Below are 24,348 nucleotides of genomic sequence, written 5' to 3' on the forward strand. Positions count from 1 at the left end.
GTTAGTCTTCAATGGGTGAACAATTAAGAAACACTCAACCGTGGGTAAATAGACTGTGGTACTTCCTTATCATGTAATATCACTTAGCAATAAAAAGGAACACACTATTGATACACACAACAACCTGGATGAGTTTCTAGAAAATTATATTGAGAAAAAAAATCAATTAAGAAAGATTACAACTGCATAATTCCACTTACACAACAGTCTTTGACAGAATTATGGAAATGGAAAACAGTAGTTGCCAGGAGTTACGGAAAGTATGGGGACAGGAAAGAACGGGGTGTGGCTGTTAAAGGGTGACAAGAGGGATCCTTTTGGAGACAGGAATTTCCTGTGTCTTCACCCTATCAATTCTAACTATTCTGGTTGTAATAGCATACTGTAGTTTTGTGAAATGTTAGCATTGGGGGAAATGGGATGTACATGGGAATTTCTCTGTAATTATTTCTTACAACTGCATATGAATCTATAATCATCTAAAAAAGAAAAAAAAAGTTTAGTTAAATAAAAACACATCGTTAATGAAGGTAATCAAATTAGACCTAATGATTAAAATATATTCATCTTGGGGTGCCTGGGTGGCTCAATTGGCTAAGCGTCTGACTCTTGATCATGATCTCATGATCTCATGATCTCACACTTTGTGAGTCTGAGCCCCATGTCAGGTTCCATGCTGACAGTGCAGAGCCTGCTTGGGATTTTCTCTCTCCCTCTCTCTTTGCTCCCCTCCCCCCACTTGTGTGTGCTCTCTCTCTCTCTCTCTCTCAAAATAAATAAACTTAAAAAACATAATAAATAAAATATATACGCCTGATATTAGAACATCTTATTGAAAGACTAGGTTTTTTTTTATGTTTATTTATTTATTTTGAGTGAGAGAGATAGAAAGAGAGAATGAGCAGGGGAGAGGTAGAGAGAGAGGGAGAGAGAGAGAATCCCAAGCAGGCTCCACGCTGTCAGCCCAGAGCCTGATGTGGGGCTTGATTCCATGATTGTGAGATCATGACTTGAGCCCAAATCAAGAGTCAAACACTTAACTGACTGAGCCACCCAAGTGCCTCTGAAAGACTAGTTTTATCTTTTATGCCTCCGAAGTATTAAAATACAACTCAACTAGCAAGTGAGATGGTAAAATTAAATTTATCTTCTTTCATTTTTCATTATTACCTCTCAATTATAACTTCTAATTAATAAGCCATTTAACTTAACTGCGATGACTTTAGTCAGTAATATAACCTAACTCCTCACGTCCAGTGGCAAATCTAAAGCAGAGATTCTCCAACTTTAGCGGGCATAAGAATGATCTGGGGAGTGTGTTAACTCACAGATTGCTGAATCCCACCTACCCACAGAAAGTCTACATTCTGTGCTCTGCCTGAGAATTTGCTTTTCTAGTAAGTTTCCAGGTGTTTCTGATGAAGCTGGATCTGCAGGTCAACCATGAGTCAACAGGCCACATTTTGGGTAATGCTTTTCTTAGGTAGGCTAGACAAATGAACTGTTTTCCTAAAGGTCACCCAATTCTCAGTAGCCAAGCACTATTTCCAATCAAATAATATTCTCTATCACCACTCCATTCTGCAATCGTGTTGTTGCTGTTTATTGTTGCTTTTTAAATAATTATACTAAAAGAAGATTTTTCACCTCCATTGAGTGGAGTAATATGCTACGAAATAGATTTTCCATTTCTTTTGCACAAATCTCTTCATAAACGGGCCAGATTTTAGGAAGAATGATCAAGGTTCAATACAGAATTCATAGTTTAATACTGTGGAAGCATTGGAGGCCTCGTACAAGAGGTGCGAACTTGCCATAAGACATCGTCTTTCAAACACAGCACGTACACACCCACGAGGAGTGTGCTCTTGCACACGCTCAAACTGTACAGTAGCAGCTCGTTAGAAATCTTATTTTTTGAGCTGTTCAAACAAAAAAGCTACATTATTTTTCTTAGTATTGCTTAAAAGTACATCTAAAACTCCAGGCGGATATGATAACATTGCCACCTAACGCGTAATCCATAGAGAAATAATACCGTTCATAATTTAATATGCTGTTGCTGTCAGATTCTGCTATGAACACAGAGTAAGGTCTTAGGTTACCGCAGACGAGCACAGCTAAAAAATCGGACACTAATTGCTTTGTGATGTGGAAAATAGTGACGTAAAAATCACAACCTAATGAATTTGTTCAAACTTATTCCTTTTTCTGGATGGCCTAATTTTTCCCATTTTTCAGGAAACAACGGGGGACAAAATTCCTAATTTTTGTGCGATTCGTTAAGAGTTCACTCTCAGTCAAAATATGTAAACACTAATTGCATTTTTGTGATAGATTAAAATTTATACAACCTTTTAAAAAATAAAATAGATAAATCATCAGAAAGAGAGAAACGACATTTACAAAGATCATTTCAGTAAAGAAACTGCATTAAAACAAGAAAGGATGGAGACCTTAGCCTGGCGAAGGAGCAGCTCACAGCTGTGGTCTGACTTAAGCAAATAGATGACAGTTGTTTCATCCACAAAATAAAACCTTGGGATCTGGTGATCATTTAGGTACTTTCTGGATTTAACATTGTTAATGGTTAAAATTAAAAGTAAATATTTTTCAGAGTTGCAGTTCCCTTTGCTATTGGGGATCAAAATTGGTTCCAACTTGGAGGCTTCTTTTCAAACAGAACCCATGATCACAGTGACTTTCTCTGGGATTTGCGAGGTCCTGTCAATGGCACTAATTATAAACTTGTCCTTTTTTTTTCATTTTTCACTATCCCAGATGTCTACAATGCCCCCAGTATCATGAGCATACATTTTCCTGCTTTACTCTATCCTTAGAGTCATCACAATCTTCAGAGAAATAAAGTGTTCCAAGCATTCACCTCTCTTAGTATATATTTTCAGCAGCATATATGAAGACAAAAGCAGAATATCTAAAATTCTATTGTATTTAAGCTTGTCTGAGGTAACCCAATCACCCTCACATACTTTTAAAAGTTTTTCTTGTCTGTTTTTCCTTTGTCAATAAAAAGGAAAGAGGTGAAAATAGCTGGTGGGAGAGAGGAAAGAGGGAGAAAAAAAATTCTTAAAGCAAAAAAACAAAAGAAAACAAAAACAAAAAACAAACCAAAACCCCCCAAAAAACCCAAAACCAAAACCAAAACCAAAACCAAAACTCTGTAAGTGCAATAAAATTATTTTGAGACAATTTGACTTACATATGTGATGTGTCAAATCGTATACTCCACAAAATCTTTGTCCAAATATATAAGTATTTCCTGGTATATACTCCTAGAAGTGAAATTGCTACTTCAAAGATATGCATATTTAAATTTTGATTGATACTGCCAAAGAGACTTCTCAACAGAAAATAATAACGTAATGCTATTGATGAAAAATAGAAAAATCCAGAGGCCACAGTAGCTATACTGATGTTGGTAAGAGGGAGTCCATGTTTTTAGGCTCATACATAGCCACCATGTCTGCTACAGAAATTATTACATGTAGGTGTCCATCCTGACAGTTCTGGCACAGCCAATGGCAAAGCCTGACAACTTCAACCGGCCAAATCACTCTGTCTACTTAGTTGCTCAGTATTTCTTCCATGGTGGATGCTTTCTGGTGGATGATACGCAACCTTCACACTTCACGTCTGTTGCCATGTGTTCATAAACATCCTTCTACTTCACATGTCTGTGTCTCACATCTTCTAGTGCTTTTGCTGTCAGGGTCCTAAGAAAATGGGCAGGCATCTGTTGTATACATTCTTACTTCAGGCCATTTTTCTGTTCCTCCCTAAGTGGATGACCAAGGCACCACTCACATCTCTGCCCATCCATTAGTAGCTTGTATCTACATACCAGCTGACACATCTATGAAAAAATTGGGCTTTTTCCTCTTTCACTTGACAAGACATGGTTCTCATGTGACCATAGTTGCAACTCAGGGAAAGGGTTCTGATACAGATAGGGTGTCATGTGGGTTTGATCTGCCTGATCGTGCAACTTGCCTGTAGTATCTAGTCTTGTCTAACTTCAACCCAGTATATTCCATTTCAAATATATGATGGCTACTGCTTAGTATGTCCAAATTTATGACTTGCTGGGATCTTATAGAACCCAACTCATACTATCAGTTCTGGACACATAGTTACTTGGCATCCAGTGGTCAAGTTCAGTTTTTACCATTAAAACACTAAGAGCTATTTCTCAAGGAACATATAATTCCTTGCTACGGCTGATGGCTTTCCTCTAGAAATCCAAATTCTACAATGTGATTATCCCATTGGACCTTATCATATGGCCCACAAAGCAAGTTTCTCTTTCCTGTCATCAACATTTTAATATATGCATGGTTTTATTGGCATAATTACTTGCACTGTGACCTGGGCCTACTACAGAGCACTTTTTTGCTTTAGGATCAACTTTAAGCTTGCAGCATATTTCTTTTGGATGTGGGATGTGTTACTTCTAGGACACGAAGGGGCTCACTCAGTGAAGTGTTTCTTTCCTGATGGGAAGGATGCAACATGCAACTATTTGCCTTTGACTTTGGAGAGGATATACTAAAATGTTCTTCATCACAGCACCCCTAAAATCTACTGATATGAAAGGTGACTCTATCTTCATTGGGTTTATCTTCCACACTATAAAACATATGTACCTCACTACAGTGCACAGTGTACTAGTCACTTATTTCTCATCCTATCTAATCATCATGATGCTACCAACATAAGAGATCTGTCGAATGGCAAGGTGGTCTAGACCCTTCATACAATATTATAACAGAGGGGAGGAGAGTTAAAATAAGGATGAGGGGAATGTATAAATGAATAATTGTGTTTATTTTGTACAAACATGAACTATTGCTGATCCTCTTTTATAACTGGAATGGAAGATAACTCATTCATCAAATCAGCAGCCACACACCAGCTACTTACGTTCTTATTAGTCTCCTCTAGCAATGATACCACAACTGGCACAACCCCTGACATTGGTTATAGTACTTGGTTATACCTGTGGTACACTACAGTAGGCTATTTAAAAACAAACAAACAAACAAACATCCACCGTGTTTCTTCAAGGGCCAAACTAGAGAATTAATCAGAGATATAATAATGACCTTCATCCGACAGGTCTTTTTTTTTCTTTTTTTTTTTTTTTTTTTTAATTTTTTTTTTCAACATTTATTTATTTTTGGGACAGAGAGAGACAGAGCATGAACGGGGGAGGGGCAGAGAGAGAGGGAGACACAGAATCGGAAACAGGCTCCAGGCTCTGAGCCATCAGCCCAGAGCCTGACGCAGGGCTCGAACTCCCGGACCGCGAGATCGTGACCTGGCTGAAGTCCGACGCTTAACCGACTGCACCACCCAGGCGCCCCCCGACAGGTCTTTAATGGCATCGCTAGCCTCCATCATCCCCGTTCCCCAGGACATGATATTAATTTTTATTTCTTTCTTGGCTGGTGGAGGGCAAGTTTTGAAGTTTCCACTTGGCCTTTCTATTATGTATCATAGCTCTCATCCCATAGGACAGAGAATCTGAGAAGTTCCATGGTCTTACTGATATCATCTAGAATTCTTCTCAGTCTCTGAATCATTGAATGTAAAACTTTTCTCTTAAAAGCTCTTAAAAAGAGTAGTAAGAAGATAGAAGAAAGAGCTATTTTAAGAATTTCTCTTGTGTAGTTAAGCTTTCAGATCTCATATTAAGGTTTACCTTTCCTTCTTTTACAACCAAGTTATCTATTTAGCGAAAAGTAGAAAGTTAAAGGGTAATAGCTAATAGGTTGTCTTCTGGGTTTTGGTGGGTTTCCTTGGCTACAAATTCAGTACTAGTCATTAGAGTCTGTTCAATTAATTGGTTTGAATTATATTGTTCTCATTTTCTCTAGAACATATTAACTGTGTTCTAAACGCCTATTGGTGACTCATCCATTTTCTTTTATAGGACTTGCCTAAGTCTTGCTGAGATCTAACTCTAGTTACCAGTTTGAGGAGGTCAAACATTATCATGTGAAACATCTGCCTAATATCGAGTCTCCGGGAAATGGGAGGTCTTATCTCATCTATAAAAGGGATACTGCTAGTTTGTTTCATGCCAGAGGGTACAGGGAAATCTGGGAATCGAAGGATCTCAAAACCATCTCCTCAAACTTTACATCATGTATTTCAGGGTCCTACTTTTTTTCTGTCTGGGCCTTGATTAAAGTTATGCCCAGACTGAAGCATAGGACAGGAATAAGGTATCATTTTTTTTATAAAGGACCACACAGAAAATATTAGCAATTTTACAGCCTATGTTGTCTCTCATATAACTATTCAGCTCTACCATGGTAGAGTGAAAATAGTCCCTCACTGAAAAAAGCAAACAATGGAAATGGATGCATTCTAATAAAACTTTAAAGAAACAGGTGGTGGGCTGTTCTTGATCTGTGGGAAATAATTTTCTGAACCCCTGCATACAATTCTTGCCAGGATAGTGAATACAATGTATTTGTATTTTTAATGAGTAAATTTTGGACTTTGTTACTGTATAGTCTTCCTTCTTATGAGAGAGAATGAGAGTCCTTGTATATATTCCATAGAGGCTTTCTGTCTTTTACAGTATGCCCTGAGTTGGTAATTGACTCACTTAAACTTTTCTCTTCTTTCAAGATATCTCTCGCGATTAACAAAATTCAATCCGATCCCCAACTGCTATCATTATTATTTCCCTCATATCTTTCAAGTGTTAGAACAACTTCTTAAGGCCTATCTTTCCAAAACTCTGCAAAGCAAAGAAAATTTGGGCAATCACGATGCTCCACCAAGCTAGGATTCCACCACTTGTTGCAAGTGGATGAAGAGTGATTCGATTCCAGATTTCCAACCAGAGTGCTCACTAAGTTCTCCCAAACACATTTAGGTTTATTTAACACCCCCCACCCCATATTGTTGTTTCTGGGAATTAATAACCTCACCCACCACCCAATTCCTCCAGCCAGCTGCTGGACCTGGCAAGACATTCTTTTTTTTTTTTTTTTAATTGTTTTTGCTAATGTTTATTTACTTTTGAGAGAGAGAGAGAGAGAGAGAGGCAGAGTGCGAGTGGGGGAAGGACAGAGAGAGAGGGAGGCACAGAATCCGAAGCAGGCTCCAGGCTCTGAGCTGTCAGCACAGAGCCCGACTCAGGGCTCAAACTCACAAACCAAGAGATCATGACCTGAGCTGAAGTCGGTTGCTCAACCGACGGAACCACCCAGGCGCCCCATGGCAAGGAATTCTTTAATGAAAGGAGAACACTTCCTTGTTTATAATAAAGGTTGCTGAGTTTCAGAAAATCATTTATCCAAAACTTTTTAGACTTAACATTTGGGGTAAATTTTTCTTTCTGGTGCAAATGGAAGGAGACTTCCTTGTGTATTCTAAAATCATCTTTACTCTTGTATCCAAAAGAGGAGAATCAGTCTTATTATGAAAATTGAATATTGCTAATTGGAGAGTAGTTTCTCACCATCTGAAATACTTGCCTTTACTTTCAAAAGACTAGACTATATCAGACAAATTAATAGTTGTCTTTTTCTTATTTTATACTATCAAACTGTAAAGAAAAAGAGAATGTCACAAATACACACAGACACACACACACCCACATACATACACCAGAAATGAGGCTTTTAAGAATCGTAGGAACATGGAATATTTTCTTCCTGTACTTGAATTTTAGAAGAGATTATTCACAATATGAGTGACAATTTTTATTCTCAAAAGTTCAAATTTCCGAATGAGAGTTGATCTGAAATATAATTCCTGTATCATCAAATAATTATTTTTTCTTTATTTTATTTTTCAAATCTATTAAATGCATAAGTTCATTTTTTTGAAACATTTTTAATTTGACATATATTTAGGGGGAAAATCTGTAAAGCTTTGTTTTGCAAACAGTGTAAATTAATAGGATTAACTCAGTCCTCCAAGATATTGAGATTTGGCTCTACCATAAAGGAGCTAAATCCAAGGTGCAGGTTAATAATATAGGAAGGTGAGTAGAAATCATCTACCAATGTTATCTCATGCTAGTGTGCCACTCAGAGGGGAGAATTATTTTGATATTTGTTATAGACCAATTGATATCCTTAAGTGTTTTATATAAATGTTTTTTATCCTCTCCCTTAGTGTTCCAGAAAGATGCGTAAGATGTACATCTGTGTTCTTATTCTGTGACAGCTATCTACAGAAGTACTTTCCCTTTCACTAGCTGCTAAACCTGGCCAGCCTTAGTAATTGGCCAGGTGATGTCTCTTCTCCATCTGTCACTGCCTCAGTAATCAGATTTAGTGCCCAGTAGAGATTTATTGTGAATACAAAAATAACTAATTAAAAAAAATAATGGTAAATAACCAATAGGAAATGTATATTATATAGAATCCCAGTTTACCGTTTTACTTAAAAACGACCAGTAAGAATATGCAATTAAAATAACCATAAATCCCATTCCTAAGTGACCAGATGATAAATCTTGCTCTACATAAACCCACATTCTCTATATACCGCAGAAAAAAATTAAAGATCTTTGTTTTACATGCAGATCTGGAATTACAAGATTCTCAAGATTCTCTCTAAGATCTTTATTCCATAATTCTAACATAGAAAATGGATACTTTCTAGTGCAGAAGTATATAGCAAGAGGAACTCCTACATCTCAGAAATGCTGCATCTTGATAACTTGTGAATACAGATACAAATTTTGGATTCACAAATCATTACCTACTGTACAGTGCAAAATCCTGGAGTAGTGGGGCAAATGTAAGAGTACAGGCTCAATTATTCTAGGAAGAGGTTAGCAGATAGTTCACCTCTTTATATCTTTGACAAATAGAGAAGACATTTGTCACAAAATATACGCTCCTCCTAGAACAGGGAAAATATTTTAGCAATTTTTATTCCAGAAATTGTCATAGTTATAATTTTTAGCCTTCTTATACGTGATTTCTGTATAGATCAGAGTAATATCATCATCTCCCAGTTTAGAATGATTAGTGAGACTACTTATGATAACATTTTATTTGTTAGAATCTTATCACCCAACTTGACTCATTTCTCTTATTTGAGTTTCATTCTATGGTTCATGAAATATCTCCCTTTTGAGAGTTTTTCTATAGTTAGAAAATACCAGAGTATGTTAAACTGGGCCAAACATTCTATGCAACCAATAAAAGTAATTCCAAGTTAACATTTTCACTTTTTTTCAAGATTCTTCATAATTCAAACATCCCCAAGTAAGTGTTCCTATTGGTAGTAATTAAGAGCAAAATAGCTTCCCTCAGGATATTCTTATTTATTTATAAAAGAAGTTTCAAATGAGTCAATATAAGACACTCCAAGTCCAAGTTGTTCAAAAAAGGCTTCTCAATATAAAAAGTAGATCACATTATTATACTTTAAGTTAAAACTAACTTTACAATATTTAAAATAAATTAGTGACCTGTATCTTCCACTCATCAATATATAGTAAAAATTTTATTTTGTTTCACATCATGTCTTCCCCATTTCTCTTAAATTTTACTTCAATGAAATATTCTTTAACATGTTTTCATCCAATTTTATGTTCAATCTCTATGTACATATGCAAAATAAAATATATATTACTGTCATGTCCCTCTATTAGTTATATACATTTATACGCATATATGCAATACTACATATGTACATATTACTATTGACATCTTTCTTTTAGTTACATGTTTTCTGAAAGAAAGTATAACATTGTATCAGTTAGCTACTGCCATGTAACAAAACCACTTCAAAACACGCATTTCTACAAAATGGCTGGGCAGTTTTTCCTGTCTTGATTAGGCTCATACATATATCTTTCAGTTGGTCATAACTCTTCTAATGTTTATTCAGCTTTCTTTATGTTTGAGATTCAGCTGACTGATCTCTGTCTTTAGGCTTCTCTTGGAGGTGGCAGTGTTGCCATGGAAAGGATAGAAGCAAGCAAGGATGCAAGCACTCCTGAGAGCTGGTTTGACACTCAGAAGTCATTTTGACCGTATTTAACTTGTCAAAACAATTCACAACATCAGTCAAGATTTAGGTGGGGAAGGCGATTTTACTTCTTGAGAGAAGGAGTTGTAAGATCACACTACTTTTGAAGAATTGGGTAAAAAATCATAGCCATTTTGTAATGAATCTACTAAATTTTCCATTAATGTATGTCACATAACTTTGTTTACCATTGTATGCTAGCATCTAGAAAGCTACTGGGAATAGGTGAGACACTCAAATATTTGTTAGATAAATGAATGTAAAATTCTATCCCACTAGGAAGACTACTAGTTACATGAAAGAAAATATTGGCTATCTTGTCAACCTTTATTCCAATAGGTTTCTAGCATGCTTTTCTAGAATGCAGAGGTTCAAAAGCTAGCTCCTTTATTTCATAGATGCCATTGTACTTAGCTGCCTGATATAAACTGGGCTTCTCAAAGCAAACATTTTAGAAATATGTGAATACATAAAATAAATTATTTGAGGCAGTATCTACTCTAGGAGATACCTGTCTTTCAGGAACAGTGATGAATATATATTTTTTTCTTCTTCTATGCTATATCTGGAAGTTTCTAGTCTCTGGTTCTTAGGATTATATTAAAATAGTAACATTTCAGGTTTTAAGTTTTAATCTCTGGTTTCTCCCCTTTGTTTACCTTTTACACAAAAGATTAAAATCCACATTTTAAGTGTCTGTGCCAACAAACCATCCACTTTTGTATTTTACATTTTCAAACCATTAAAACACATTCTAGATTTTTTTGTGCCTTTTTTCTGATTTTGTTCCAAAATGAATTGCCAGAAGTGGGTAGCAATTAATGAGCATAGAAAATTTCTACGTAACATCTGAAATACAAACTTCAAAAAAACAGAATGTCATCTAATGAGTCATGTTAAGTCTAACTAGGACCTCCTGCATACACTTCAAGACAGTTACCAACAACCCCTATGTGTATACAAATGTGAGAGTACTAAGAGCTATGATTTTCTAAAATTTGAATTCCAATGAAGAACTTAATTTTGTTCATATGACTATGTTAGTTGAGATTTGCCAATCCAAATTCGCAAAACCCTAGATTTGGCATTAGGTGAGAATGTTCATGTAGTACTGAACCCACAGAATGTGTTGAGTTATATTGGTGATTGCATGCAGATTTTTTTTTCCAAGGGAGAGGTCTCAGTATTCATTCCACTCAAAAAAAATAAGTAGAATAGAGATTTAATTATAGGAATGAACAGTAATTCATGAGAGGCATGGTTTATTAAAAACACATATTATCTGCCTCTTAGAAAATTGGCTTATACAGCAAAAACTTAATGTTCCAAATTAATGCATTACTCATGCCACGTTTCTCCAATAGTCAAGTTGAAAAAAAAATGTCTACATGAATTGTCAGTGTTACAAGTTAGAAATGAAAAGTAAAAATCTGATTTTCCTTATTTGTAAGTAAATAAGTTACAGTTCAGCTCTTTTATCCTTTTAAAGGCAGAATTTAAGGCAAAAATAAAATTTCACTTTAATATTACATTTAAATATTGGTTAATATTTAATAGTCAAATGCCCACTAAAAAGCCAAAAACTTGATGCAATATTGTTTCATACAATTATTTATGGTTTTTTGTTTGTTTGTTTGTTTATTTATTTATTTTGAAACAGAGAGAGAGAGAGACAGCTTAAGTGGTGGAGGGGGAGAGAGCGAGAATCCCAAGGAGACTGCTCTGTCAACATAGAGTCTGATATGGGGCTCCATCCCACAAACCACAAGATCATGACCTGAGCCAAAATCAAGAGTCCAACATTTAGCTGACTGAGCCACCCAGGTGCCCCAATTATTTATAGTTTACACAAAGTAACATGTAGAGATTTAAAGGTAAATTAGTTCTTGGTGTAAGCTTTCTAAAATCAAAGAGGTTAATTTTCAAATCTTTTTAGCTCTAAGACAACTACATCCTGAAAATATAGCAGGTGAAAAATTTTAAGTGTAATGTAAATTATTGGTGTGAAAGGAGTAAAAGCATTGCACTTTGGGGACAATTACTTTTAGAAAGAGTTTTATAATAGTACAGGTTAAAAAGCTAAGATATAGTTTTGTCTGAGGACAAACATAATTTATCGACAGGACAGGAACTCAGTCTTTGTTTCCTTCTTCAATGTCCTACTGAAATTGTTCATATAAAAACATAACTAAAGAATTTAAAACTTGTCTTTAATTTTTAATAGCATTAGTTAAAAACAGAACATAGTCCTCCGATATGTGACTTAATTTCAAAGGATACCACCTTAACCAATGATCAAAGTTAACGTCACCAAAATTGGGACAAACTAATCTGATGCACTAACAAGGCATCACTTCTGTAAAAATCTTGTAAGAAATGCATATCCTAAATCTGATCATGAGGTGATATGAAACAAACCCAAATTGAAGGACATTCAGCAAAATAACTGGCCTGGACTCTAAGAATATCAAGGTCAAAAAAGACTGAGAAATGTTCCAGATTAAAAGAAACTACAGATACATGACAACTAAAAGTAACCCCACTTTAGAAGGCTCAAAGCTAGAGGAAACTTGTGTCATAAGAACAGAATAATAATGATCATTATTATAAATGTAAGACATGCCATATTCTCAGCTTTCCAAATGACGAAACTCAAAACTAAGGTGTTAAAATGAATTCTTGTTAACTTCTTCACCGAACTAAAGGGATAGGGATGACAGCCTATAAATTGCATCATCTTGGTTACAGCTCCTCTCAGTGGCTTTATTTAGAATTTCATGTGGCATATATATATATATATGTATATATATATATATACACACACATATATATATACATATACATATACATGTGTATATATATATATATACACACATATATATACATATACATATACATGTGTATATATATATATACACACACATATATATGTATATATATGTGTGTATACACACACACACACACACACACACATACATACACACACACAGAAGTACTCCTAATTTTATGGCCCCACAGAAATTTAGCTATATAAATAAAGTAAGAAGGAGTTTTTGAAAGACAACTACTTAGGTTCTTTCGTATATTTGAAAAATTCGAAAACCAGGCTACTTAAAATATATGAAGTAACCAGATTCTTCTAGTTAACCAATCATGATTGCAATCTTTTTACATAGGAGATACCAAAACAAAGATTTTTATTGTTTTGAAGCTAGAACTATCACTGAGGGAGCAGAACTGGGCTATCAAAACTAATGTACAAATATAATAGTATGTTGCAACTTTTATTTCTTGCCCGTGTTTTCCTAGGAAATTGTGTTTGAGGTGTGGAAGTGAAAGTGTAACTCATAACAACATAGGTTTGTTTTCTTTCATTTCAGCAATCAATGTAAAGCTAAATTTCTTATGTCTTAGCCACTCCAAAACACACAAGATAACAATGCCCATTTTAAAAAGTATGAAAAGATGTTGAGCTAATATTTTGAATATACAAATTACGTGTTCCAGTCTGAGAGTTTTTGATCATTAGATCTGTAAACTAGAGAAAGGTGAAGCAGAAAGAGAAATGAGAAGCTGACGTAATAAATAGGATTTAAAATTTTCTTGTCTGATAGTAGACACTGTGTGTTTGTGTGGGAGGCAGGGTGATTGCTTGGCACTCCTTTCTTCCCCTGGAAATAGTTCTCTCATTTCTAGGGGGGGAGGGGAGGTTTGAATACCCAGCTTCTAGATGCATTTCAGATGAGCAGTAGGATTGTCCCACTTTCCTGGCCACAGTGAATGGTAGCCACCTGCCCCACTAGGATATACTGCCTTGGAGTTGCCCCAATGACCCTCACCTCCTGGCTTCCACAGCCTAACCCATTATGCCAGACTTGGTCTGCCATACCAGTAGAACATGCCCACAGTGATTGTATGCTACTTCCAAGATTAGGTTATAAAAGACACGGTGGTCTCATCTTGGTCTCTCTCCTCTTTACAAAGGATAATAGCTGTTTACAGAAACGAGGAAGAATTCATTATGGAACAGGATATCTAAAGTGTTTCTAAGACAGTTGATAATGATCTGTTTTATAAACTTATAGTTATTTGTCGTATAATTCTTTAAGTTATACATGTGTTTTGTAAATTTTTCTGTCTGAGGTTCATTTTTTAATAATATGATTTTCACACACACAAAAAGAAGATCCATATTAGGAAATTCACGGGTAGAGAATTCATCTCTTTCATAACAGTTAATTTAAAATTAAACTGTAGGGGCGCCTGGGTGGCGCAGTCGGTTAAGCGTCCGACTTCAGCCAGGTCACGATCTCGCGGTCCGTGAGTTCGAGCCCCGCGTCAGGCTCTGGGCTGAGGGCTCAGAGCCTGGAGCCTGTTTCCGATTCTGTGTCTCCCTCTCTCTCTGCCCCTCCCCCGTTCATGCTCTGTCTCTCTCTGTCCCAAAAATAAATAAAAACGTGGAAAAAAAAAAATTAAAAAAAAAAAAAAAAAAAATTAAACTGTAATGTTGCAAATTAAATTACTGAACTCTCTCAGAATGAAGGATTAAAGATGAATTTTGAAACTGCTTTACTTGATTCATTTTGGAGAAAAATGAAAACTCAAGATTCTGAGGTTGATGGAATTAAATTATCTTCTTCCAGTTCCAACAATGCATTTCTGTGAGACTGGTTTCTCTATTCTTTGATTAAAATAAACTGCCAAAAGTTTATGTATATTTGCAGTGCATTTAGCATTGTCATCAACCTTAGATTGACAAATTAAGCCTCCCGCAAAACAGCCCAATCTCATTTGGTTCATGAAAATCTTTAGATGTTGCTTTGGGCAGAATTTATCCAAATTGTCTCATACAGGTATTTAATTTGAGCACTGGCTCTATCACTCATAACTAAATATATTTGTGAAACAACAAGAGTTACATGGAATATTCACTATAGAAAATGGAATGTATACACAACTATACAATGGAATAATCACTAGTACACAAGCGTTCATGGAGTAATATAGTTGTATAATTTTCTTGTATTTGCTTCTGTGTTGTGTTTTAATTATATTTATTGAAATGAAATTTTGTCTGTCACATCTAATAAGAAAAAGTTGGTCTTACATTTCATATGAATTAATTTTTTAATTTCATTTTCCTAGTAATCAATTTTTATTGTGTTGGGGGAGAATTTTTCTCTGCAACGAATTGGAAATTAAAAAGCCTAGTTCTTCATCATAGATAATATGAGAAGTACTTCCTTTAATGCTAAGCAGAAGATCTTTCATTTAACACATAAAACCAGTTGTGTTGCTACACGAATCCATGTTATTAGCTAAATGCTAGAGAATGAGATGAGAGGGAGGAGAAGGGAAGGGGAGATTAATAGGCAAAGATACATTATCCCCAGAAATTCCAAAAAGTGTCGCTATAGACATGATGATAAATTCTATGATACAGGCAATCAGAAGTGTATAAGAATAAAGATGAAAAAAAAAAGATTCTGTCTGTAAGCTCTGACTTGGTTTTGAAGGATGATTGAGAGTAAAGTAGACAAAATACAGAGAAAGAATCTGGAAGGCCAAGGGGAGGTCATACACTTATTGTCAGCTAATCATACAGTTAACATTTATTGAGCTCCTACAGAATTTTTGGTATTTGACACAACTTTGCATACAAAGTGGAAGCATGCAGGACATAATCTTTTGTGACTGACTTCCTTTACTTAATAAATGTTTATGAGATTCATCTATGCTATGGCATATATCTCTAGTTTATTTGTTTCCATTGATGGATGGTGTTCTCTAGAAAGAATATACCCCAATATATTCATCTATTCTATCACTGTTGGTCCTTTGGAACTATGACTGATGCTGCCATAAACATTCTTATAATACCTTTTGTTATGTATCTGTATCAGTTTTGTTGGGTATAAACATGGGAGTGCAATTCCAGGATTAAAAGTTGTGCAGGGCACAAAGTTACTTGATATTATCAAACTGTTTTCCAAACTCATACCAATGTATACTCCCACCGGGATCATCTGACCATTCTCCTTGCCCCACCACCTTGCTGATATTTACTATCGCCCTTCTGCTTACTTTAAGCCATTCTGATATGTGAATAATAGAATGTCATGGCTTTATTTGCATTTCACTGATTATTAATAATATGTCCTTTTTATATGATTATTACCTATTTTAATTCCTTCTTTGATGAAGCAGCTGTTCAAGTAATGCTCTTCTCAGAAAGAAAAAAAGTCTAGGGGCGCCTGGGTGGCTCAGTTGGTTGAGCGTTAGACTCTCTTTCTTTCTTTTTTTTGTTTTTTAATTTTTTAAGTTTATTTATTTTGAGAGAGATGGAGCACAAGCAGGGGAGGGGGCAGAGAGAGAGGGAAAGTGAGAAAATCCCAAGCAGGCTCGGCACAGCCATCGCATAGCGCAACATGGGGCTCAAACTGACGAAACCATGAGATCATGACCTGAGCTGAAACCAAGTCCCATGCCTAACTGACTGAGCCACCCAGGTGCCCCGAATGTCTAACTGTTGATTTTGGCTCAGGTCATGATTGAGATCCATGCTGGGCTCTGTGCTGAACGTGGAGTCTGCCAAAGATTCTGTGTCTCCCTCTGCCCCCTCCCCTGATCACAAGCTGTGTCTCTATAAAATTAAAAAAAAAATTAAAGAGTCTAGTGAAAAATCAATTTGAGATTGTAAGAAATATAATGACATTCTTTTGAAAGGCCCCAGTTTGACCTACTACTGGAACGTAGAGGTGAAGATGTCCAGCAAACTGTTTGAAAGTGGCTCAGAGCTTGGGAGAGAAGGCAAACATGACTCCTAAACCTTTTCAAAGAGAGGGAACAAAAAGTCAAGAGAGAAGTTAGAACAAAGATCACATTTTTCATAAAGCTATAAAGAAAGGAAGATAACAAAGACAGATTTAATGATCAAAAAGTTATTGATGAAGTTAGTAGAGTTAAATGACTTCTGTCTTAGAGAAGTAATTGGTCTGGACTCATCTAATGAATTGTTTCGAGTGTTCTACATAAACAAGGGCATCTGGGTGGCTCAGTCAGTTAAGTGTCCAACACTTGATTGCAGCTCAGGTCATGATCTCACAGTCTGTGAGACTAAACCCCACGTGGGGCTCTCCACTGACAGTACGGAACTTGCTTGGGATTCTCTCTCTCCCTCTCTCTCTGCCCCTCCCCTGCTCATGAATGTCATCTCTCTCTCTCTCTCTCTCTCTCTCTCTCTCTGTCTCTTTCTCTGTCAAAAATAAATAAACTTTAAAAGAAAACTGTATAAACAAAATATCTTCTCTGTTGCTATACCTGTCATAGGAGACTTGGCTTTTTTTCCAGATTTCTTTCTCTGAAATTTTGTAGTTCCAACTCTCTTCAATTGCTATAGATCTAATCTGTCCTGAGGCAGAATCTCTCTACTCAGTTGCTTATATTTGCTACTCCCTATATCTCTGTCAAGAGCTCCGACCTCAAAGGTTCCTGGAGCTTCAAACATCTATGAATTATTAAATAATATCCTTTAGTAAAATAGTCATTTCCAACATGGATTTTATGGACTTGGCCTGTCTTGTAATCAAATCTTTACAGAATTTAGGTTACAAAAATCTTGCAAAGACTCCCAGTTTTAACTAGTATCCTGCAAAAGTCCCTTTTAAAAATAAACAGCATTGTGGTGCCTAGGTGGCTCAGTTGGTTAAGTGTCCGACTTCAGCTTAGGTCATGATCTCATGGTTTGTGAAGTCAAGTCCCAAATCTAGCCCACTGCTTTCAGCACAGAGCCCACATTGGATCCTTTGTCCCCTTCTCTTTCTGCCCCTGCCCCGTTCTAACTCTCTCTCTTTCAAAAATAAATAGAAGGTTTAAAAAAATGAACAGCATTAGAAAAAAACCCAAATAAATGAATAGCATTAAACTGACATGAATATCTTAGTGATATAACCTTAATCTAAATGCAAATTATTATAGAACAGAGAGCCTTTCAAGCAAGAAATATATAACATAAATTATTTGTTTTTCTCTAAATTCCAAGTGACTCCTCAAATTTAGAGTATTGCAAACTATTCTATATTTCTGAAATAGCTGTAGGGATTCCTCTTCTCTCTTCATTTTTCTCCCTCCAAAGATTTTCTGATGCAAATTGAGTTTAAAAAAGGACTAAAATGAAAAATACATGTATAAAATATAGAAAATTTTGTAGGCCATGGAATAAGACAAAAAGGCACATAAAATAAAGTTCAATTTATTTCAAGGGTAGAGTTGGAAGTGTTTTCTTATGTATATTTAGATACCATGTTAAGATACCAAAAATATTGGTTTTATAATAAAAATATATTATCTGATTTTAAACCAAGGCTAGAATTTAGCAACAACATTTGTGAGTTAGAAATGTAAGATCAAGATCATTTTTTTAAAGTGCAGAACATAAGGATAAAAATTTATTCTTGGGAACCACATTCAGTTTTCATCTTCATTATCACTGGACACACACATAATAGCACTCTGGCTTAAGAAAAACTCTAAGATTGTTGTCCAATCCAATAGCATCATGTTTTATTTCTGTCACATAGCTTGCCTGCTCTAGTAATTTTACCATAGTGGATGGATTTTTTTTTTGACACAGGTCATCTTATTTTCTTTTCTTGTTTTTTATTAAGTTTTTAATTTTAATTTGCTATAGTTAATCTACAGTGTTATCTTAGTTTCAGGTGTACAATATAGTGATTCAACAATTCTATACATTACTCAGGGTTCATCGTAATAAGTAGACTCTTTATCTCCATCACCTATTTCACCCATACCCCAACCCATCTCCCTTCTGGTAACCATCAGTTTGTTCTCTTTAAGAGTCTATGTCTTGGTTTTTCTCTCTCTCATTCTTTGTTGTTGTTTTTTTCCTTTGCTCATTTGTTTTGTTTCTTAAATTCCACATACAAGTGAAATCATATGGTATGTGTCTTTCTCTGAATGACTTATTTCACTTACATTATACTTCATATTTCACTTCCATTTCACTTCCATTAGTAGATGAATGGATAAAGATATGGCACATATGCACAATGGAATATTAGCCATAAAAAAGAATGAAACCTTGCTATTTGGAACAATGTGGATGGAGCTAGAGAGTATAATACCACAGTGGATTTTAATTTGACAACAGCAAAAAGGTAAAGAAGCACATTTTTATCTTAAGTAAAATATCTCATTTGTTTGTGTAACAAAACTGAACCCTAGAGAGGGTTCCAGTGTCAATATGGACATTAACTATTAAAACAATTTCTTTCTTAAATTCAGATTACAAAATGAAAAAAAAAAAGGAAGCTCTAATATTTTTTTTTCCTACACAATGGATGAAGCACCTTTTTCACAAGATGCATCAAATACTTTGGAGTTTTCTGTTTTGAAATATAGACACCATCCCTGGGTAAAATACTGTATTTTATAAGTAAGGTTTACATTCAAACACCACAATGATCACTTTTACAATTAGTTGATAGGTAAAAGAGACACAATGGTCATTATTCTGGCGAAAACTTGTTATTTTTTAATAGCTCAATGTGAAACTGTTTGATAAAGTTGTTGGCCAAAAACCTTGTCATTCAAAATATAAACTTGGAACAGCTAACTCTTCTCATATTTTATACTTTTCCATAGTTTTCCTTCTTTTTTTCCTCTTTACATTTGTTTCTATAACTTTTAAAAGGAGGTAATGTTCACTTCTGAAGTTTTTAGTACCATTTGAAGTCAATTAAAGAAAAACATAAAAAATAGAACTTTACGTATCTAATAGAATGGCTCAGATCGTGAACCTGACAACATCAAATGCTCACAAAAATGTGGAGCAACAGGAACTCTCTCCTGTTACTGTTGGGAATGCAAACTGGTAGAGTCATCTTGGATGACAGTTTGTTGGTTTCTGACAAAACTAAACATACTGTTACCACACAATGTAACAATTTCACTCCTTGGTATTGACTCAAAGGAATGGAAAACATGAGCCCCCACAAAAATCTGTGTGTGGATATTTATAACAGCTTTGTTTATAACTGCCAAAACTCAGAAATAACCAAGATGCCCTTTAGGAGGTGAATGAATAAAAAAACTGTAGAACATCAGACAATGAAATATACTCAGTGTGAACAAAATCAGAAAAAATACGAAAGAACCTTAAACGCATAGTACTAGATGAATGAAGGTAATCTACAAAGGCGTATGATACCAACCATACGACATTCTGAAAAAGACAAGCTATGTGATAGTGAAAACATCATTTGTTGCCAGAGTTTGGAGTTGGGGAAGAAATGATGAATAGGTGAAATACAGAAGGATTTTAGGATAGAGAAAGTAATCTTTATGATGTCGTAATGATGAATACAAGCCATTATACATTTGTCCAAACCCAGAGAATGTACAACACCAAGAGTGAACCATAATGTAAACTATGGAATTTGGATGGTAACGATGTATCAGTGAAGGTTGGACAATTGTAACGAGTGTACCACTCTGGTGGGGGCTGTGGATAATGTGGAAGACCATGCTATGCACAGGGGCAAGAGATATATGATAAAATTCCTGTATCTGCCTTTAATTTACTGTAAACCTAAAACTTTTCTTTAAAAAAGACCTAATTAAAAAGGATACGAACAGTTTATTATTTCTCTCTGGCATTTTGCATACAATTTGGGTGGTTATTTATGTTCTCTCTAATTGTATACTATAAGAATATTTACAAAATAATACAAAATATTTAAGTTAATAACCTTTTATAAACAGTATTTTCTCCTGTTGTCCAATAATTGATTTATTTATTCTGAATTTTTAGGGAAACATTAAATTTTTTTTAATGTTTACTATTTATTTTTGAGAGAGAGAGAGAGAGACAGAGCATGAGCGGGGGAGGGGAGGGAGAGAGGGAGACACAGAATCTAAAACAAGCTCCAGGCTCTGAGCTGTCAGCACAGAGCCCAAGGTGGGGCCCAAACCCACGAACAGTGAGATCATGACCTGAGCCAAACTCAGACACTTAACCACCTGAGCTACCCAGACACCCCTTTAGGGAAACGTTTTAAAAGTTGTGCTGGTTTTTTTTCTGGAATACAGGTAGGAAAGAATGCTAAAAGAGAGTAAAAAATTAGATGATCACCTGCCAAAGGACAAATTCAGACTTTATTTTTATCACATTGTACTTGATCCTTTAATAACTGTAATGATATATTCTTTTGTTTTTAATTTTTTTAAATGTTTATTTTATTTTTGAGAGAGAGAGAGAGACAGAGCGTCAGCAGGGGAAGGACAGAGAGAAAGAGGGAAACACAGTATCTGAAACAGGTTCCAGGTTCTGAGCTGTCAGCATGGAGCCTGCAGAGGGTCTTGAACTTGGGAACGGTGAGATCATGATCTGAGATGAAGTCAGATTTTTTTTTAATGTTTTTTAATGTTTATTTATTTTGAGAGAGAGAGAGAAAGAGAGAGAGAGAGAGCACAAGCAGGGGAGGGGCAAGAGAGACAGGGAGACACAGAATCCGAAGCAGGCTCCAGGCTCTGAGCTGTCAGCACAGAGCCTGATACGGGGCTCAAACCCACAAACTGTGAGAGCCGAAGTCTGGCGCTTAACCGACTGAGTCACCCAGGCGCCCCTGAAGTCAGATTTTTAGCCGACTGAACCACCCAGGCACCCTATCATGATATATTCGTAACTGGGTGTCCCTGAATAAGATGCTCTGACTGATTTCTGCTAAAAACACTGAGTATGTTTTGCACATATTTACTGATGACCCTTTTCTCAGTGACATCATCAAACCCCATGCACACATTTCTGGAAGTGAGAAACCCAAATTCTTCTGTGTATGTAAGTGATATTTTAGCTGGCTGATGGAAACAGTATAAGGGGCCTTTATAACTTCACATGACAACACAAGTGATGAGTGAGGGCTGACATGTGAGATTTAAAAGATTAACTTCAAATCTAAAATTATCGGTCAAAGCACAGCAAAACTTCAACTCCATTGTCTAAAAAAAAACTACAAAAAATTCTATAATATATTAGAATCAATTATGCTTTCATCAGTTGAAGGGAAAGGTAGTAAAGTATTGATAAATACATTTATTAAGAGCACACTGGTTAAACCTAAATCCCAAGTAAATTTTCCCAATATAGCATTGTTTTTCACAGTACATATATACTCAGATCAAATATTTTTCTTTCTCTAGATTGTTCTGGCCCAAACGCCAGACATCTTCTCTAATTTCTCTTCTTCCATTTTTTCAGTATATAATCTAATAGCCTATTTGATCTGTCTTACTTCCAAAATGTGTATCAGATCTTTCTGCTTCTTTCAACTTTACTTGCTATCAACTCTTTCCAAACCAGCATCTTTTCTCATCTCAACTACTGCAACTGAATCTGTGACAAAGACTATTAGGGCCACCGCCTCCTCAGTCTTTCGGTGTTGCCTCACCACATATCTGCTGGGCAGACGCCTATAAGATAACTCCTAAGTTGAGGGTGAGGTGAATGAACCATGCACCAAGACTAGTAAATAGAAAAGTAAAATCCTTGGAATTAAGATCTTTGTCAAGATAAGCCCTTTTGATGTTGCCATTAGTACATGAAAAGTGGTGGAAGGACCTAGATCTAGATCAAAAAGCCCAATAAGATATTGAACAAAATCTACTGCCAAAGAAATCTTATATTTATCAGAGACACTCTGTGCTGTGTCACCTATCACGGCATAATTCTTTGTACTTATTTTGACTTAACACCTGTTGCCAATCTCGTTTTCATTTCTCACTTCATATGATTCTACTACTTCTTTAAAATATGTTATTTTTTGTAGGTAGGATATTTTGCTAAAGACTTGTTTAATGCACAACAATCATAACTTTGCACAATTAAGGCATCATCATAAAATTTAAAAAAATTTATATTAATTCCTACACCTAATAAAGTGAATGGTCCTTTTTTTCCACCATAGAAAATTATTTATGAACTACAGTAAACCCAAGGTCTGTGTAATACTGTATTCATGCTCCTTTTTCTTTTTTTTCTCCTGGACTTTTTCCTCTTCACTGTACCAATTTATAACCACCAACTTTTGTTATTCCTCCATTCAGAAGAACTTAGTGTTTACGGTTCACTTTTGAAAGTCTCAAATTTCATCCTTTAAAGAACACACGATGTCTCCACATGAATTGCTCCTGTCTATTAATATTCACAAGGCGGATTTTTGAGGGGGTGCTTCTTGCTTATCTCTCTCTAATGTCCTTCAACACGGCATCAATACACATATATTAAATTAATAAATACATGGCCTATATACACAGGTAAATACAAAGGCCCAACACCCTTGCCTTGAATAAGACAAATGTCAGAGGCTGTCTGAGCCTGAAAACTCACCATTGGGTCAGCGGAAGCTCCTGCTTATGTTTGCATTTCTACAAGCATAAAATCAGTAGAGGGCAGTACATGATCCAATAGCTCAACTTTCTGGCAAATGAAGAACTACAAGGGTATAAAAAACTCCCAAAGTAAGAGATTGAAAAGGGACTTCATCTAGTTACTCATTCATTCACCTGACATAACCACGGGAAATACTGCAAATAGGCAGGCGAAATACAAGCACACAAAGAGCAACACGGCAGTTCTCCCAATTGCATCTCGCCCCCGCGCTTGGCTATCTCTTGGCCCAGAGTTGCTGTGCTTGCTCTCCAGTTTCCGCAACCATTGCCGCTACGCTTTACCTTCCAATTTTTAATATTTTTTATTTAAAAATGTGCATGTATAAAAATTCAAAAAGCATTAAATGTGTAGTCCGTGAATTATGAAGAAGCGACCACATCCATGTAATCACTTCCTATATGTAAAGGATACTGTGTATGCCGCTGAAATTCTCTTCTCGAGAGTAAGAGATTCATTCTTTCAGTTGTTGAGAGTGTCGGCCCCTCACAACAAAGTGTGTCTGTAGAAACTGCGGTTGGCCAAAAGTTGTTGCCTTTTTCAAGGTTACATTACCTCCCTGGAACAGGACTCATCCCAGAAAGTACAAGGCCCAATACCCTCGCCTTCAATAAGACACATCTCAAAGTCCTTCTAAGCCCCAAAGCTCCCCCCTGGGTCAGCTGAAGCTCCTCCCATTTGTTTGCAGCTCAACTTCTTTTTCTGTCCAACTCTGCTTCTTTCACTCCTTTACAGGTATTTTCCCCAAGAATCCATGAATGCAAATTTCTGCCGCAGCATCTATTTCCAAAAGGTCATGACCTGAGAGAGCTGGTAATAGAATTGATCCTAGAAAGCAGAATTTAAAGTGG

At 35.8% G+C, this 24,348-nt stretch overlaps 1 pseudogene; it reads right to left on the reverse strand.

Moving 5' to 3' along the window:
- Positions 1 to 24,118, reverse strand: part of LOC123596891 — a 196,626-nt pseudogene extending 172,508 nt beyond the window's left edge.
- Between the last annotated feature and the right edge of the window lie 230 nt (positions 24,119 to 24,348).

The sequence above is a fragment of the Leopardus geoffroyi genome, chromosome C1 (assembly GCF_018350155.1).
Source record: "Leopardus geoffroyi isolate Oge1 chromosome C1, O.geoffroyi_Oge1_pat1.0, whole genome shotgun sequence".
Taxonomy (NCBI): domain Eukaryota; kingdom Metazoa; phylum Chordata; class Mammalia; order Carnivora; family Felidae; genus Leopardus; species Leopardus geoffroyi.